This window comes from Crocodylus siamensis, chromosome 2 (assembly GCF_052110815.1).
Source record: "Crocodylus siamensis isolate JL-2025a chromosome 2, ASM5211081v1, whole genome shotgun sequence".
In the NCBI taxonomy this organism is placed as follows: Eukaryota; Metazoa; Chordata; order Crocodylia; family Crocodylidae; genus Crocodylus; species Crocodylus siamensis.
Window position 1 is genome coordinate 176276030 of NC_143396.1, and position 18080 is coordinate 176294109.

Sequence of the window (18080 nt, forward strand, 5' to 3'; positions counted from 1 at the left end):
CGAAGGTTGCTCACGGGGCTCCACCACCTCTACACCCCGGCCATTATCCGCGGTCTTCCCTGCGGGTCACATTCACTGCTCCACGTCCTGGAGCCAATGGCTAGAGGCTCTGCTTGCCCTGTGGGCCAGCCCCTACAGCCCTTCACTCCTCGGTCCCTTCCTTCAGGGTACCTCCCCCACTTTGGCACCCTACCAAGGCTTCCCTGCAGCCCCGCCACAAGGATGTTTATCCCTATTGCCTATGCCCCATTGCTCGGGGTAGCAAAACAAAACGAATGCACCTAAACTGACCCGTAACCTATTCCCCATCCCTGAGGGATGGCTCTCCTCCCTGTTCGTCGCTCCCTGGACTAGCTCCAGTTCATCACTTAACACACTGGGCCCCAGCAACGATCCCTGCCCCGATTACAACCCCCTTCTGGGCTGTACCCGGGTCTTCGCCACTTGGTGTGTCATCCTCCATGCCCCATTGTCCCGGCACTCCCACCTGGGTCCTGCTGCACTCTGGTGCCACTTCTGCTCTCCCTCCACTCAGCCAGCTGGTCGCTCCGTTGTTCGGCAGGGGTCTTTGACGGGGTGCTCCTCTCTCCCCAGCCAGCGTTACCTCCTGCTTGTCAGTCTCCCTGGGGTCCACTCGTGGAGCCTGCTCTGCCGCCGGCATCAGCTGCAGCTGCATCTCCTGGCTATCCGCCCCCTCCACAGCTGTGGCCGCCTTTTTTATTTTCGCCAGCTGGCATCTGACGTTACTGGCCGGCCATAATTCTACAAAGAGGCAGCTAACAAGCCATACAGGTTCCTCTTCCCGCCCCACATGCATCTCATCCTGAGCTGCTGGTGAGTGCCCTGCGTTACTTCGCTTCCCAGGACACACTGATATGGTTAAATGGGAATTGATCCCTGCAGGCATTCTTTTTTCATTTTGAAACTGACTTATTTCAGCTTAACCTTATTCCTGATTGATTTAATCAGAACTGAAGCCATCCTCATACTAAAATAAGTTTCTGTGGAGATGCCTAACCAGACTGGTTTAAACTCACACCTTTAGTTAAGAAAAAGCAACTACTCCTGTAGACAAGCTCTAAACTTTCCAATAGCACCAAAATCTCAGTAGTGAGTTTTATGCTCTAGAAGCAGTCTGGGCCATCATGCACTATTAATAGTAGAATTGCATTATCCAGCCTGCTGGATAGGCTACAATTGATTTGACTCCCCCTGATTGCATTGACTGTGGATGGGGAGAGAAGGAAAAAGATTATACAGAAGGCTGAAAGTCCTCTTTACTTTGGTTTTGCTAGTATATCCTTAATCCACAGCCCACCCTCTTTATCTGTAGGCAGTCGGTCTGATCTTTTACTACTTCTGATCTCAATTCATCTAAAGTGTGAAATCACAGATGCTTTTGAGTAATAGGTGCCTCTATACAAGCCTGATGTGCCACTGCTTCACCATGTTTGAATATGAATACTGGTGCCTTGAGAACCAGGCATCTCCTGAACTGTGCATGGTAGGCCAAAACTTTGCTAGCATGGGACTCTGTAACTGCCAGATTTTCTGGCTGAAATGTGAACTATAGGATTCATCCCATCTATGCAATGGTATTGGTTATGTTTTGGGGTCTTCCTTTAATGCCAACTTTATGCATAAAACAATCTTCTGCTTAATGCATGCTAAGTATTCTCTCTCATTTCAGAAAAATAAAAGCATTTGATCTATTAAGCCAACCACTTAGATGTCCCTTCTTGCAGGAATTGTTTCTATTCCTATATTTAAAACTTGATCCTACACTGAACTCTGCAACGAGTAGTTCTCAGAATCTCTGTACCTTTCCTTGTTGGAACTGGGCCATAGCTTGTAAACTTTGTGGGGAAGGGATTTTGTTACCCTGTACATGCTTTCTGTACAGCACAAGGTGCAGTTACATTTGCTAGCAAGTCAGTGATTTGGATTTCCTTTAGTATTTCCGCCCAGCAAACAGGCATGTCTGTTCAACAAAAGGCATGTGGGGCAGGTCAGTACTGACTTTTGCCAGATGGAACAGGGGTTCATAGACATTAGGGCTGGAAGGGACCTTGTAAAATCATTGGGTCCAGCCCTCTGCCCAAGAGGTGAAGAATTGGTTAAAGAGGTCTGCTTTCTCCTCTGGCGCAACCACCAGATTGCCCAGAGTATCTTGCAGGGGCCCCACGTTTCCCAGTGCTTTCTTCATCCTCTCTATAGAAAAAGGACTTTTTATTATCTTTGATCTTGGATGCTAGTCCTAGCTCTATGTCAGCCTTAGCTTTCCTGACACCCCCCCCTACTGGCCCGAGCAGAGGAGGTATACTCCTCTTTGGTGATAGCAACCCCCTTCCACTGGGTGTACACCGCCTTTTTGGCAATCAGGCATTCCCAGATGCCCTTGGTTAGCCAGGGGGGCTTTCAGACACTCTTGCCCCCTTGCTTCTTGTTGGGATGGTCACCCTATGGGCCCTGAGTATTGACTCCTCAAGGAACGACCGCTCATCTTGGGCACTGAGCTCCCCTGCTCTCGAGAGCCCCAGCACCTCTCCCACTAATCTCAACTTGTTGAAGTTGGTCCTCTTGAAGTCCACGGCTACTGCCTTACTGCAGGCCCTTGACACCCTGCGCTGGATGGTGAATTCCAGCAAGCGATGATCGCTATCACCCAGGTGGTCAAGAATCTGGAGGCCCCTTACCAGGTCATCGCCTGTGGCCAGGACCAGGTCCAACAGGGCATTTCCTCTGGTGGGACCATGTACCTCCTGAATTAAGTGGAGGTCCTGGATCTCAGCCAGGAACCACCTGGAACAGTTGGACCTGGCTGACTGTTACCTGGCAGATGTCCAGGTAATTTAAATCACCATGACAACTACATCCTTTGCCTTAAGTGCCTCTGCAAGCTGGCCCAAAAATTCCCGGTCCAGCTCCTCCCCTTGGTTGGGGGGTCTGTAGTAGACCCCCACCGTTAGATTCCTCTCCCCATGGCCCCCTTGTATCTTGACCCAGAGCACTTCAGCTTACCCCTCCTCTGACCCCATTCTGCTGGCAAAGGATGTGTATTGCTCCTTGACATAGAGCGCCACACCCCAACCTTTCCTTCCTTCTCTATCCTGCCTGTAAAGCCTATAGCCCCTAATGCTAACTGCCCAGTTGTGGGATGAATCTCACCGCATTTCTGTAAGCCCTATTATGTCTGGGTTTGGAATGGCTATTCTGAGGGCGAGTTCCTCCTGTTTGTTCCCCATACTACGAGCATTGGTATACAGACATTTAAGGCCTTGCATAGCTGCATGTGCCACCCCCCAATTTGGGAGACTGTCTGGACCCCTGTTTCTTACAGAGGCACTCCTTGCATTTGTCACCTGTCTTGCTCAGGTAGTGTCTCCTCGTCTTCCTGCGGCCCCCTCCCCCGGCGAGGCTAGTTTAAGGTCTGCTCTCTTGCTCTTTGATTATGCTTGTGGTTCTCCTCTGGACTCTCTCAAGCCCAAAATTGGATGCAGTACTCTAGCTGTGGCCTCACCAAGGCTGAATACAATGGGAGGATGACTTTCTGGGTCTTGCTTGAGATGCATCAGTAGATGCAAGCCAGAGTTTTATTCATTTTGCTGACTGCAGTATCACATTGGTTCATCTTGTGATCAGTTATGACCCCCAAGCCTCTTTCAGCCATGATGCTAGCGAGTGTAGCACTGCTGAGGCTGTAAGTGTGATGCAGGTCTCCGCCACCCTCCCCGGAAGTGGAGCACCTGCATTTTTCTGTATTGAATGTCATCAGGTTTTCATCTGCCCACCTTTCAAGCCTGTCAGCCTGGATCACCAGCCTATCTTCCAACGTGGGCATTCTTCCGCATAGTTTGGTGTCGCCAGCAAACTTTGCCAGTCCACTTTTAACACCAGAGTCCAGATCGTTTATAGATATTAAAGGGTACAGGTCCGAGAATGGAGCCTTGGGAAACACCACTGGTCACTGTGTGCCACGTCGATTCAGTTCTGTCAACTACCACTCTCTGGGTCAGACCTCAGAGTCAGTTACCCAACCATCGGACTGTAAGGTAGTCAAGGCTGCAGTTCTCTAGTTTTTCCATGAGGACATTGTGGGACACTAGGTCAAAGGCTTTTTTAAAGTCCAAATATATGATATCAACCTCTTCCCCTTTGTCCAGGTGATGTGTCACTTGGTCATAGAAGGAAATGAAATTGGTCAGGCAAGACCTACCTGCAACAAACCCGTGCTGGCTGTCCCTCAGAACGCTGCCTTCAGTTAGCTTGTTTTTATGAATATGTTTTATTTACAGTTAAAATAAACATGACAGACAAACTGGTGTGCTCTACAACTGCCTTCTTGGAGTCAGTGGAAAAAATTGCAGGAAAACATTGGGACATATTTTATTATTTAGCTTTAAATAGCATTTCTCTGGCAGAGACATTGCCTGTAAAAACTGTCATATAACGGGACTTGTGCTATTCTTCTTATTTCTTATTAGGCATATAGAGAGCCTGAAAGGATTTTTTAAAATCTTGTTTCTACTTGGGATTTTCCCCTTAGAAATATCAAAAATTCATTACTGTTTTTTAGAAAGTAATGTAGAGTTTGGTTGTCTTGGTTTGTTAGAGAACAGCTTAAGGTAAGGGATGTTCACTTAGAGCTCTTAAGAGATTAAGACAGTGAAATGCTAGGCAAGGTTAGGGTCTTGCCCGATGGGACAGTTCACCATATTTTATTTAGATCACAGTAAGCACAACATTACCGTGTCATATTAAAAGTTGGAACATGTTCTGAGCAGTTGCATGGTAATGTTTACTGTGATCTCTAACACGATCTCTTATGCACAGCTCACTGATTGTTGGTTCTAGACTGGCACTGCACTAGATCCAGTTCAAGATTCCTGTGTGGGGCTGGGACTAACGGTCAACAAATTGTGCTCAGGTTATTTCCATGGAGTGGTCTGATGATAGCTGAACATGTATTACTTAATACCATTCAGAGATACTCCTCCCACGAACAGTCTTAACTTTGCTATTATATGATCACACCCAGCACATTTTTACTACTTGAATACACAGGTGCTCATTTTTTTAATGCATTTAACGTGTCCTAAAAGTAATATGCAACATGACCATTATTAGAGACCTGAAGATTACTTTGTGCCTGAAAGCTTGTCTTAACACCTCTCCCAACTATACAGTTGATCCAGTAACAGATACAACCAAAAAAAAACAACAGCAACAACAACAACAATCCTTGCTTCTCACATATATCCTGGACTATTCCAAGTCTACTATTTGAAACCCTAAGTCAGGCTTTCTATATTCAGACTGCCGCAGCTAACTCTCTCTCCTTATTCATAATGTTAATAAGTCACTGAAGTTCAATCTATGTTCATTAAAAAAGCTAAAGCAAGAGTTTTTAAAAGTCTAATTAAAAATCCCTTTCTCCCCATATAATCTGTTTTCCATTCCTATACTGTTCAAAGATCATTAGCTCAGGTAAGACCCGCAATGCAGTAAAGGAGCAAGAGAAAATAAAACCTCACTTAGTATCCCTCAAATAAAAACCTCTAGAACTTTTCATGTCATAAAGATGCAAGAAGGGTGCAAGCCCCATTTTTTCCCCATTATAGCAAACATATAAAAACAGCTATTATTGGAGACAGAAACACAACGGCATAACTTGCTTGGATCTCCTGACATTGGGAGTTCAAAATGTGCATCTTGTAATTCCAAATTACTCTGATTTCAACTTGGGCTCAATCCAAACCCACTGCACTCAACGGGAGTCTTTCCACTGTTTTCAGAGGAGAAGAGGTGATGCACCCTATTCTGCTGTGGGCAGGAAGGGGAAAGGCCCTTTTCCTCAGGCTAGAGGAAGGCACACACAGTTGACCTCTGTGTGGCAAGACGGTACAGAAGCAGGGCTGGGCTAGGTGAAGGGATTCACTTGATCACCCTTCTAGGTAGGATGGCGATCACAGAGGACAGTCTGGTTGTCCTCTATCCTCTATTGATACGAAATCGGATGCCTCTATGTCTTCTGTTTTTCTCTTGAAGAGAAAAATAGAGGACATAAAGGGGTCAGATTTCATATCAATGGAGGACAGAGTAGCAGAAAACCAGAATGTCCTCTATATTACCCTACTTCTAGGGTAATATATTAGGCATGTGCTTTAAGGAGGGAGGGGGCAGAGTCAGTCTGACAGTGAGAGTGAAGGGGAAAAAAAAGTCTTGAGGAAAGGTTAGAGGTAAGAGGACAACCAGGAGGACTATCTGCTTTCTGGACCCTGGCCATACCATGCAGCTCTTGTTCTAAGAGGGCTCTCACAAGCCTTGCTTTATACTTTATTTAAGCCAAGGAAAGCCCTTAAGTTTTTCTGTTTATCCTCAAACAGGTTTAATTTTCCTGGTTTACCAAAAAGCTACAACAGTGATACTGAAAATTTTCCTAATGTGATGGGCCTTCTGAAAAGCTCTCTGCTGCCACACTTGACCCCTCAGCACCAAACTTGGCACAGGGAACAAAACGTTACCCTCCAGACCCCCACAACACTGCCCTCTCCAACATTTTGGGTTGCCATTTACACCAGTAAAAAACAGGTACAAAATGCTACCATTCCATTTGGTGACAGCTCTTGCATTGGTAAGCTATTGAGAATCAAGTCTGTAGCCTCCAAATATTTTTTTAAGCAGTTACGCACTGCAAAAATCTGTTCTCACTGTTTGGAGCATGGGCATGGCATGTAGTAAAGTCATTGGCAACATTTGCCAGACACAGGATTGCTGGAGTGTTTAATTAGAAGGCCCAACCCTTCCGAGACAGGATAAGCAAGTTGGATGAAAACAGCATTAAAAATTGAGAGGAACACATATTTTAAGCAGCTTAGATCATGCTTTGGGTGGTGTTTATGCTGCAAGTAAGAAGCTTTTGTTCTCCAGCTGTCTTGGGGTGTCTGCCGCCAGTATGATTTAAAAGGCTGATACCAAGGAGCAAATCAGCCTCTTGGGACTGAGCACTTTTAGATTTTTTGACAGATAGGCCTTTATTGTTTTATGGCCTTTTCTTGTTCACAAGAGACAAAAAAAAAAATTACAAATAAAGAGCTGGTCAGCTGTTTTTTTTCCACAACAGAGACTGGTGTTTAAGGAGAAGGAGAAGTGGGAGGGGAACATCCATTCATTTGTGCGTGTGGGAATGTAGCAAGCCTTATTTGGAGGAACAAAGGATGACCACACCAGACCAGAGCAATATTTCATCTAATCCTGTGGCTTGTCTGACAGTGACCAGCACCAGCTGCTAGAAACCTGTGGCATCCTCTACACCCAGCAAAAGTTTTCTCCTAAACCCCAATGTTTAGAGGTTATCTTATAAAGCAAGGGGCTCTCAGATTCTTGTTTGCTTATTAAGTAGTTATTTTCCTAGCTCTGGCTGTCCTTGTCTGTGAGTGCCTACTTCCTAGCAGTTTGTTAAGTAGCCCCAATGACACATTGTGAAAATGAGTTCCATAGCTCCACTGTGTCTTGTATGAAAGAGAGGCAAGGATTTCTTAGGGTGGTATCTTCTATTGAACCAACTGTGTAATGGGGACAAAGTGAGACCGGCTTTCAAATGCAAGGCATTTGTTGTCACATCATGGCATTTGAAAGCCTGTCTAACTTTGTCCCCACTATGTAGTTGGTCTAATAAAAGATATCATCCTAAGATATCCTTGCCTCTCACATAATTTCTGGTCAATCACAGCTATATCACTCCTAACACTTCTTGTATTAAAAAAGCAGTGCCTCTTATCTGGTTCCAGGAAGCAGTGTCAGCAAATATCCTCAAGTATTAAGAGGATAAGAACTGCTCTCCCCCTTATGCCTCTTCAACATTACTGTCTGACAGGCTCCTACATAAGAACTGACATTTATTGGGTCATACCAAAAGTCCATCTAACCCAGTATCCCATCTCACACAGTGACAGAGAGTAGATGCTGATGGGAAGGGTGAACCAGGCATATCTAGAACTTTTCGCCTCTTACTCATCTCCTACTGCAGTTTCCAGCCTTCAGATATTTAAGATATTTTGATTCAGAGGCTGCCACCCGCTCTACGAGGTTCAATACCTACTGATGGATTTTCCCTCCATTCCACTTTTGAACGGGATTAAACTACCAGCCTCTACAACATATTGTGGCAATGGGTTCCACAAGTTAATTACACGCTGTCTGAAAAAGGACTTCCTTTTTTTAGTTTTACACCTACTACCAATTTAATTTATGTCCCCTCATTCTAGTATTGTGAAACAGAAAATAAGCCCCCTATTTACATCCTCTGCACTGTTTAATGTTTTATAAACGTCTATCATGTGCCCTTCAAGTGCCTTCTCTAATCTGAGAAGTCCTAGCCAATTTAGTCTGTCCTCATATGGAAACCCCTCCACTCCCCCGATCATCCTTGTTGCCTTCGTCTGTACTTTTTCTAGTTCTTCCACATCCTTCTGTAGGTGGTGGGGACCAAAACTGCACCAGATTCCAGGTGTGGATGCACCACAGACCTAAATAGAGTCATTATTATACTTTTTTTTTTTTCTTTACAAATCACTTAAGAATTCCTAACCTTCCATGGCCGGTGCCCCTGCACACTGAGCTGGAGCCACTGGTATAAATGCAGCCCTGCACTGCCACCACAACCCAACCTCTCCTCCAAGCTCAGTGACTGTTCCCAGCTGTGGGGCAGTAGAAGTGGGTCTTCAGGCCCCTTCCCCCTCCAGCTTAGTTGATACATAGCATCCTCGTTGTGTGGCCCAGTCCAAAACCATGGAAGCCCAATGGAAAGACTCCTATTGGGTTAATCAGGCCCTTAACCTATTTTCCAAAGCTCATGACCCTGCTGGTTTTCTACCTCTTTCCTCTCCATTGTCCTTGAGGATGAGAACCTTAAATAAATAATTAGCAAATTATTGCTCTCTCTTTCTCTATCTCCCGTGATCCTGAAGGTTTGTGCCTTTCACCCCAGATTTTCCACAGGATACAGCATCTCACAGTAGACCATGGTGACAACCTCACAAGTAGCAAAAGCAGGTAGAGGCAGGCAGCTCAAGTAACAGGTGCATTTTTTCCTGAAATCCTACCAACTATAATTTTATGTTCTAGGAAGCTCAACCCAGCCATAAATCCCTCTGAAATATGCAATGGTGCTTAATACACTTCACTGGGGAAGGACTTCTTGTGTAAAACCTTAACCAGGAAGCCTGGTTTTCTCTCCAAGAAGCATTAGAGACCCCATCGTGTTTTCTTTCATGACAAAGTAGAGTCTCTCCCTGTTTAGGAGGGTAAATATTCCCTCCCTCTTGTTTCCTGTGGTAGAGACTGTGTATCCACCTCTTGCTATTAGGGGGCTGCAGTTTAGTGATACTGTCCTACATACAGGGTCTGTAAAGTACTCAATAGTACATAATTTAAATAGCAAAGAGAAGGACAAGGGAATCACTGTGTGTGCGTGTGTGTACTGGTATGCACAAAATATGTACTTAAAATTTTGATAGAGCAAAAGACAATCTTTTTTTGTCACAACCATTCTTCTCACATTTGTAACTGTCATTCAGCAAACTGGATTTACAGGAGTCCAGCCTCACCATGAACATCCTGTTGTACAACATTCCCTCGCTGATAGCTCACCAGGGGTGTTCCCTCCCCAGGCATCACTGAACATGTGCAAGTTAGAAAACCAAAATCACTCCCACTCCCAGCGAAGAAAAACATTGCACAACAAAATTGGACTCGACAAGTTATCTCAGTTGCCCCACAACCAACGGGTCTAATCTTTTCCCCCATCTGCAAGCAAAGTGGTAGCATGAGGTCCATGGATCCAGTATTATCCTTTACAGAGAAAGCCCCAGTATCAAGTGCCTGGTGCTCCAGCATGGCGACACTGTCTTTAAGACATGATGCTTTCCCACAACTCAAGTTAGACCTTTGGTAGGTCTGGAAAAGAGCCATTTCTTTGCAAGTAGCACTAATAATAGTTTGCACATATCAGGGCAGAGTATCCCCTCGGAGTTCCCAAGAGTAAGAGGTCAGATTAACAAACTCAGCTCCTGGGTTAGCAGCGCCACTCCTCCAGAAACCTTAAGTCAAAACATCCTCTTAATATTCTGATAAGAACAACCCACTACAGTACTATACAGTTTCTGTCCAAGTATCATGTACCCCACTCAGGAGGCTGAGGAAGGAGTGCTTTGTACAGTCATTTAACAACTTCCTCCAGCTTTAAAAGAAGCAAGGGAAAGCAACACTGGAGAATTGGAAAGTGCTCTTTAGTTTCTGAAGGGATTCCTCCCACAGAGGTCTGTCTGCAAGTCGAAAGCTGGGACTTCTACCCCACTACTGACTCATTCCACAATCTCTGACCAAATCTTTCTGCCTCAGTTTCCCTGCTTGTGGAACGGACTCAATTGGCCTTTGTAGAGTGCTGGAAACAGGCTGTATGTATCAGTATCCAGGGGGAAGGCCTGTCTCCACAGCATGGGACTGCATAGTAACTGCATAGTGGTAATGTGTGTTGCCCCCAAATTCCTATTCAGTAAACCCTTACCTATTTTTTAAATTTCCCTTCTTGTTTCCAAGTAACTTTCCTTCCCAAAGACATATTTAATAACCCCTAAGAATCCTGGAGTCTTTTCTAAATTGATCTCCCAAACTGCTCTGTGTGGATCACCCAGCCCTTCACTCATTTGAGGGGATTTGCTGTGTCTGCAGAGCTAGGGCTTGGAAAATCTTATCGCACTCCTTCAAAATGTCTCCTGGTCTGAGCCTGCTTTCCTTGCCTAAAATTCCTACTAAACTCAATGGGAGGGAGGAAAGGTGGGTTAGCTTGCTCTGTTATACCATTGTAAATCTGTAGTAACTCTACTGAAGCTGCTTTGTATTAACACTGGAGCAACTGAGATAAGGAATTGTGGGGGGAAAGGGAGTGGAAGGGAAGCAAGCCCTGAAGGATCAGGCCCTTGCTATCTCTCCCAAGGAAGAACTGCTTTTGCTAGTGCTTGCACATCTGGATCAGTAAAGCTGGAGCAGGGAGTAGGAGGCTTTAGCCTGGTGCAGATCCATTGATTTCTAGAGAGTAGCATAGTGGTGACTCAGGGCTTTGGATTTGGCCCAGGATAGGGCTGTTTCCTCATATCCTCAAACTCGCAGCAAATTTCCACGTGGAAGATGCCGAGAGAGAGAGACTACAAATTACCCAAGCAAAGAGAAGCACCCGGGGAGACGGAGCGAGCCTCAGAGCCAACGTAAAGCTTCTAGAGGTGGCTCATGCTTCACAAAAGATGCCTTGTTCCCCACTGAGCAGCTCGAGTCAGTCACTTCTCCCTAAGCTGCCATGGAAAACCTGGCCTTGAAGGTGCTCCTTATCCTCACTACCACCTCGCTGGAGACAAAATGTTCTCAGAGGAAAGAAAACAGGAACACCCCACGTCCCAGGGCCAGCCCTGCATTTTCCTCAAGCCACTTCATTGCTCTGGTTTCCCTGCTTTTGCACCAGGTGTCAGCAGAGGCAGCTGGCACTGAAGGCAGCTCCAGGGATGCAGCCTCACATCATGAGCACAAGTCTAGTTATACAGTAACCTGTTGCTCTGGTTCCAGCTCCACCTCTTTGCTGCTGGCCAGCCCTCCCTCTCTCCTCTGCCAAGAAACCTCTGTCACCTGCCCTCACAGGAGCTCGGGAAGCTGCACTGGAAGGAAGGGGCAGAGAGATTATTTTATTTTTTTGTTTTAGATTGGACGGATAGGGTGGGTTCCTGTCAAACTCTTCACCTGACAGATTGGGGTAGTGGAGCTGTGAACCCAGCCAAAGCACTTTGCTGCGGAAAGCAGAAGGGGTCTTGGTCTTGGTCTTGGTCTTGGTCTTGGTCTTGGTCTTGGTCTTGGTGGAGAATGGCAGCAGGAGTGAACTAGGAGGGCACTAATAACTGCACGAAGACGTGAAGGAGACCAGAAAACTGAAAGACACAACAGCGGGTTCTCAGCAGCGGTGAGTCTCTCTTTTTAACTCCCAATATTTCTTTTTTAATTTTGTTTTTTTAAATCCTCCTGTGACAAGCGTTTGCTTCAAAGAACAGGTCCCTGCAGCTGGGGAAGAAGTGGGTGTGTGTAGGGAGGGAAGGGAAATGTTCAACATCATGCTGGGGAAGGTAAAAATACAGGGCTTTATGGTAAGAAAAGAGGGGAAAGAAGCTGGTTTCCAATGTTATTTCTCTGGGACTGTTTCATCTCTTTGTATTTCCCTGCCCCGTGCCCTAAAGATCCAGTAGGTGGCACTTTCATGGCATAATGCCACCGTGTGCCAGAGATGAGGCTCTTTAATGAAGCCTGACGACTGCTGTATTTCTGTGTTGTTCTGGTTGTTTGAACATTTTGGGGCTTTTCCTCCTGCGAGGAATTTTCTCTGCTCCACCTTTTGGTCCTTTCTGCCTTGCCATTGGGCTGAATTGTTCCACAGCCCAGGACCTCGACAAAACTTTAAAAACTGACTGGAAGTACAGTTGCAAAAGCTCACCCTTGACTGTGCAGGCTGCCTGCCTGAAAACCTTCATACACCTTTGGCAAGGGAGAGATTGTCTTTTCCCCCTTTTGGTTATTTGAAAGGAAAACAGTGGTGCACATGCCTCAGGGGGACATTCGGGAAGCCTAGATTTGGCCTGTGTTATTTTCAAGTCCTGGGAATTGTTGCAAGACAAGAGGGTAGCAAAATATAGTGGCAGGTCTCTTAAAATGAAGGCAATTTACTGGCATGTTTCCTCTGCCAGACTGCGTTCAGAAATGCCACAAGGACTGAGTGATGATGGGAGCCGGATTCTTCCACTCTTGCTCATTCAAAAATCCCATCTCCAAACTGTCACTGCAGGGTTTGTCCTATATTGGGAACAGTTTTCCTGTCCAAAAATCTGCTGCAGGAGGGCCAGATCCTCAGTTAATCATCCTAACTGAATGGTAGTCAGTGAAGCTATGCTGCTTTCCACTAGTAGGCTTCTTGCTGCAAAACAAATGCAATTAATTCAAGCTGCAAGAATGAATCGGTACAGCTTACATAGCTCTATTCGTCATGCCATTTGGTTCCATGATCAAGTTATTTGCTTGGACACAGAAAATGAAAAGAAAGGCTCCCCCCATAAAAAAATAAATAAACAAATGAGAGAGACCCAGGTACCCATCTGGCGCCATGTCCTAAAGCAGGAGACTGAAATCCAGGGAGTTTTCTATGCAAATGCAAATAAGTACAATAGGAAATGTCACTTCTCTTTCCCCAATTACAGAAGTGGCCTTCTGAACACTACCATCAATTCTGTTGCCATCCTAGCTTTGCAGTCAGACTTGGGTCAGACCCTCAGCAGGTATAAATCTCCAGAGATCCTGAAGCTCTACTGATTGACACCGGCTGTCGATCTATTCCACCTGAGAGAGGCTTGTGCCAGTTCTAGGGAGAGATCCAGGGAACATTTGAGATCAGTAAGACTCCTCACAGCAGGATCAGGCCCATGAGAATTTGTGATCTGACACTCTAAGCCAAGGAGACATAGCATCATCTTAGGCTAACTGGGAAAAGAGAAGATGAGTCCTAGGGCCATTTAAATTAATTTAAACTGATTGCTGGAGAACAGACAGTCACAATACGTGTAACCTAACCATGCACTTGAGGGGATACACCCAGGGCTGAAGAGGTAATTCAGTATCTATTGCCCATTCAGTCATCATGAGGCTGTCCATTAGTGCCCAAGTGGAGGACAGACACTGTGGTATCTGGGCACTTGTCTGCTAGGATGAAGACAGAGCCCAGTAAATCATTTTGCACAGGCCACTGAATAACTGTAAGATAAGAGCAGCTTTCAGACAGTGGTTTTAGCATTAATGAGCCAGCCCATTCCCACTCTTCAGTTTGTCTTTTCCATTTCATTACAAACAACTGGTCAAAGTTCTGAGCTGCAATGTAAGGGCCCCATGCTGCCAGGTGGGCCAACACCTGCCCGTGCAGTACTCCACTAACTTCACTCTGGCCCCGCACAGGCACAGGCACAGGCACTTGGTCTGCAATCATCAAGGACACCAGGGACTCACATCAAGAATGGCAGGGTGGCAGTGGTTTGTCTGCGTTCCAAGATGTATGAGCAGAAATGACATGGGCCGAGGCGGGGTTTATGGAAAAACTGAGCAAGCCACCATGTGATCACACTAGCATAGCTGCATCTGCTTCTTCCACTAAATGCATGAAAAGGTAGGGAGCCAGGAAATAATTAAATAAGGAGAAACTCACTTCTGTTGACAAATGACCCAGAAACCCTATTGCAGGTGCTTACCTTAGAGTTACAATTTGTAAAACTTGCCTTCAGCAACCATTCATAGAAGAGCAAAAACCAGCTACCTTCTACAGTCTGTTCTGCAACTTCAAGTAGAAAAAGTTGCCCTAGAAAAGTGGATACTTGAGCTATGGCCATTCAGCTATTGTGCTAGGCATTATACAAACTTCAAAGCCACGGTGGTAGCTAAAAGTTTGCCTTCCATTTTATCTGTTTTGATTCTGAAATGTATATTTCGCAACGTATTCAGTGTTATATTCACGGAGGCCTCCCATTCTCCTGTTGCGGCTAGGATACAAGGCTAACCCTCTTCTACTTGGTTTGCCTACTCATGCCTGTGTTGTTGTTAGGGCAGGTGCATTATGATTTATTTGGCATGTTAAGTCCCCGGTCACTATATTTTGTAGTAAAGGATTGCACATATGATATATATTAGGCCAAACCTTCCAGAAGTATAACTCAGCTAGGCTAGTTTACACCAACTGAGCATCTGCCCCCTTGATTGCACAGGTCTTATGTCCTCCATTCATTGTAAAGGAGAGGTTCCTTGATGTGGGCTTGTGACTTTCCCCCTTCCCTTTCATGGTCCTTTTTCTTTATTAAGAAGCCCTAAATCTCTAAATGTCTCAAGTGCTTTTTTAATTATTCCAGGATTGTTATTGTGTAAAAGTGAAACATATATACAAATGCATATTGTTTCATGTGCGTGGTGGTGGGCTGGGGAAACCTCCATAGGCATTAACTCCAAGCACCACATGTGATCAGTTAACTATTCTGAAGCTGAACAAAAACTACATGGGGGGAGGGGGGAATCTTGGAGCTTTATTGCCTAAGCAGTTCTCTGAGGGTCAGACCCCTTGGATGTGCCCTCCAGTCTTGGCTCTGTCTCTCTTTCTCTGCATTGGTGTCTCTCTGCTTCCTCTTTACCTCTGGCCAAAGTGCTGGAGGTCCATATTGGATGCCTTGCCCAATCCAAGCTTGCTGCAGGGGCAAAGTTGCAGCACAAGATACATTATGCACTGCCACTGTGATGTCATTCCAGGAAGAACAGCCCTCAGGGTAGAGGCCCTGGGAGCTTTTTATTGCAGTATGAGAAATAGTTGTTAGCCATATTGTTGTACTGCTTCCCGGTATCCTGCAGTACTTTGGCCAGAGGTGAAGAAATGAAGTGTAAAACACCCACCCAACTCCCTGAGAGGGCCTTCAGTGCCTCTTGCTTGATCTTGGGGAGGTTTTACTTCTTCTGATCCCCATCTCACCTCTCTCTTCAAAGAAGCCAGCTGAAATGCCTTAATAAACAGCCACAGGGTTATGGGACTAGCAGAGGCATAGACATGGTGGGGGAAGAGGCAGGAGAGGTAACTGCCATGAGCAACTGTTTGCTCAGTGGTGGCTAAATGTTCCCTACACAGAGCACAGCCCCACGTGGTGACAGGGGCTACCTCAGCATTTTATCCTACCCCTACCGAAACCAGTCAAGTTGCTGTGTACTGATCACCTGAAATCTTCTGTCCGGAGGAAGCAGTTGATGCTACTGAACAACCTCACCTGTCTTCTTATTTGTAATACAGTAGGACCTACAGGGCCCAGCCAAAACTATGCTGCCATGCATTGTACAAACAACTAGTGAGACACAGCTCCTCAACAGACACGTGGGGAGGGGGAAAGAACTACAGTGGCATGCAGTGACCTACCCAGGCTTAGACAGAAAGTCACAGGCCAAACTAATAGTGGAGCCCTAGACTCACCACCCACCCCACAGCTCTGTCCACCAGACCAGGAGTCTCCTCTCTAACCCAGGAGGTACCACTGCCAGTGGACTAAGGGAGTTCAGTCTCTTGGCACCTTGTCTTTGCCCCTCCTGCCAAGCATGCAGTCTAGTGTCCTCTGGGATCTGGACTGAGATATGTCACATTCCCTATCACATAGCTGTAAGGTGGCAACAGCACTTCACTCTACCTGCCTGCACTGCATTTGAACTGGCAACCTTAGGGTGAGGAGCTCCTATTACCAATCCCCTAAGACATCTCGTCCCTCTGTATCAAATCACTATAAGGAAGGATCTTTCCTCTCTGCCAGCACCCAGCTGGAACACCTTGGGGAGCCAATAATGTGCCTGACTCCGATCGCACTGATATGGACACAAGAAAGGCCTCCTGTGCTGGGTGCATTTGTGTGCAAACTGAGAGCTTTTCCCTCAGAAGAGAAGTGAAAGCTTTCCATTTAGACAATACAGTCCCTTGGCGGCAATGCCAACTGTGAATCTCATTTGGTGAAACTCCCGTTATCAGGATGAAATGACCTAGTTTTTCTGGTAGCCTGGATAAATGAGGGGCAAATCACAATTTAAAAAGTAATCAGTTATGAATGCCACAACAATCTGGAAGCCTCACATAGTGAGCTGTGCTTGCATAATGGTTTACCAGTGAGTGCACGTATGATCTATCCACATTACCATTCACACAGTGCTCACAACACCACTGTGGCACTGTGCAGGGCTCTAGTGAAGTCCCCTTACTGGGCATGGATAAAGATATCTTTTCAGAAATACCCATTATTATAAACCATGTTTAAATTAGGGCTGTCCAACTTTGGCATGGCCAGGAGCCATATACCACTGTGTGGACAGCCCCCCCACCCAGGATCCCTCCCCACCACTCCTTCCTGTCCACTATGTGGACAGTGCCAGCACTGCATGGCTTTCCATTCCCTGGGCACCACTGGTAGCATATGGGCCCCCACCACATGGGCTGCGCTGGCAGCAGACAGCCCCCCCTGGGTCCTCCCACACCATGCAGCAATGGGAGAGATGGCTGCAAGAGCCCATGGGCCACCAGTTGGACCACCCAGTTCTAGACTACAGGTGCAAGGTGGTTATCCCATACCATAATTCTTATGCACACAATGGTCATGGACATATTTCTCTAGGCAAAGGAAGACTAGTCATTTGGGGATGCTCCATTCACCAGAGTGAGTCTGACACTGTTAGGGGAAGAGCCATTACTGTTTCAGGATACTCATCTCCTCAGTCTTCTACTGCAAGGACTGGCCTGTAAAGGAACCCTTTCCCCAAAGCTTTTCTTTTGGACAGTGAATCCAAAATACTCCTGTAGCCAATCAAAGTGGCTGAAGTGTGCTGGTGGAGCCATAGCACTGCTGAGGATCTGGGTTTTAAACTAGAAGGGTCCTTACCATAAAAGAGCACTATTCACACAAATGCCAAGAAGAACAGCACCCAACAGGATTTGACACTTGGCTTTGGGTCCAGGCCCTGAATGCCAAGAAAACAATATGCTGTATCAAGATTTGTTCTTCAGTACATACTGTGAAGGGGACAGGAAGTCCTGCCTTTATTTTGGATACCAGTCCTGGTTTAAGCCTCATAGTTTTAACAGTTCTACATCATTTCTTCCTGTTTTCATTCCCTCCGTTTTTTTATTGCCTTATCAAATCCAGATTTCTATTCCACAAAGGTAAAGTGAATTTCATTTGCATGGCAATAAACCAAAGATCATCCATCTGGTGTTAATGTCTGCTGGTACATGGGAAGAAAGACACTGAGAAAAGGGCACAGTTCAGGCCAACATCACCATAACTCTGGCAGTTTACAGGCTCCTGCTCCCTCCCCTCCAGACAGCCCACCTTCTGGTGAGGGCAGCCCAGTGGAAATTCCTTTGAAGCCTATCAATATAGGAGTCCATTTATCACACAACTCATCCAGAAATGACTGACACTTAGATAGGCCTGGGGTGCCAC

General features: G+C 46.0%; 1 protein-coding gene across 1 annotated transcript in view; it reads left to right on the top strand.

The window, feature by feature from the left end:
• Positions 1-11576: 11576 nt before the first annotated feature.
• The window catches only part of EPS8L2 (EPS8 signaling adaptor L2), a 118611-nt gene continuing 112107 nt past the window's right edge, over positions 11577-18080 (top strand). Inside the window, exon 1 of the mRNA XM_090032401.1 lies at positions 11577-12004. The gene's annotated coding sequence lies outside the window, so the exon portion shown is untranslated. The remainder of the gene's footprint in view (positions 12005-18080) is intronic.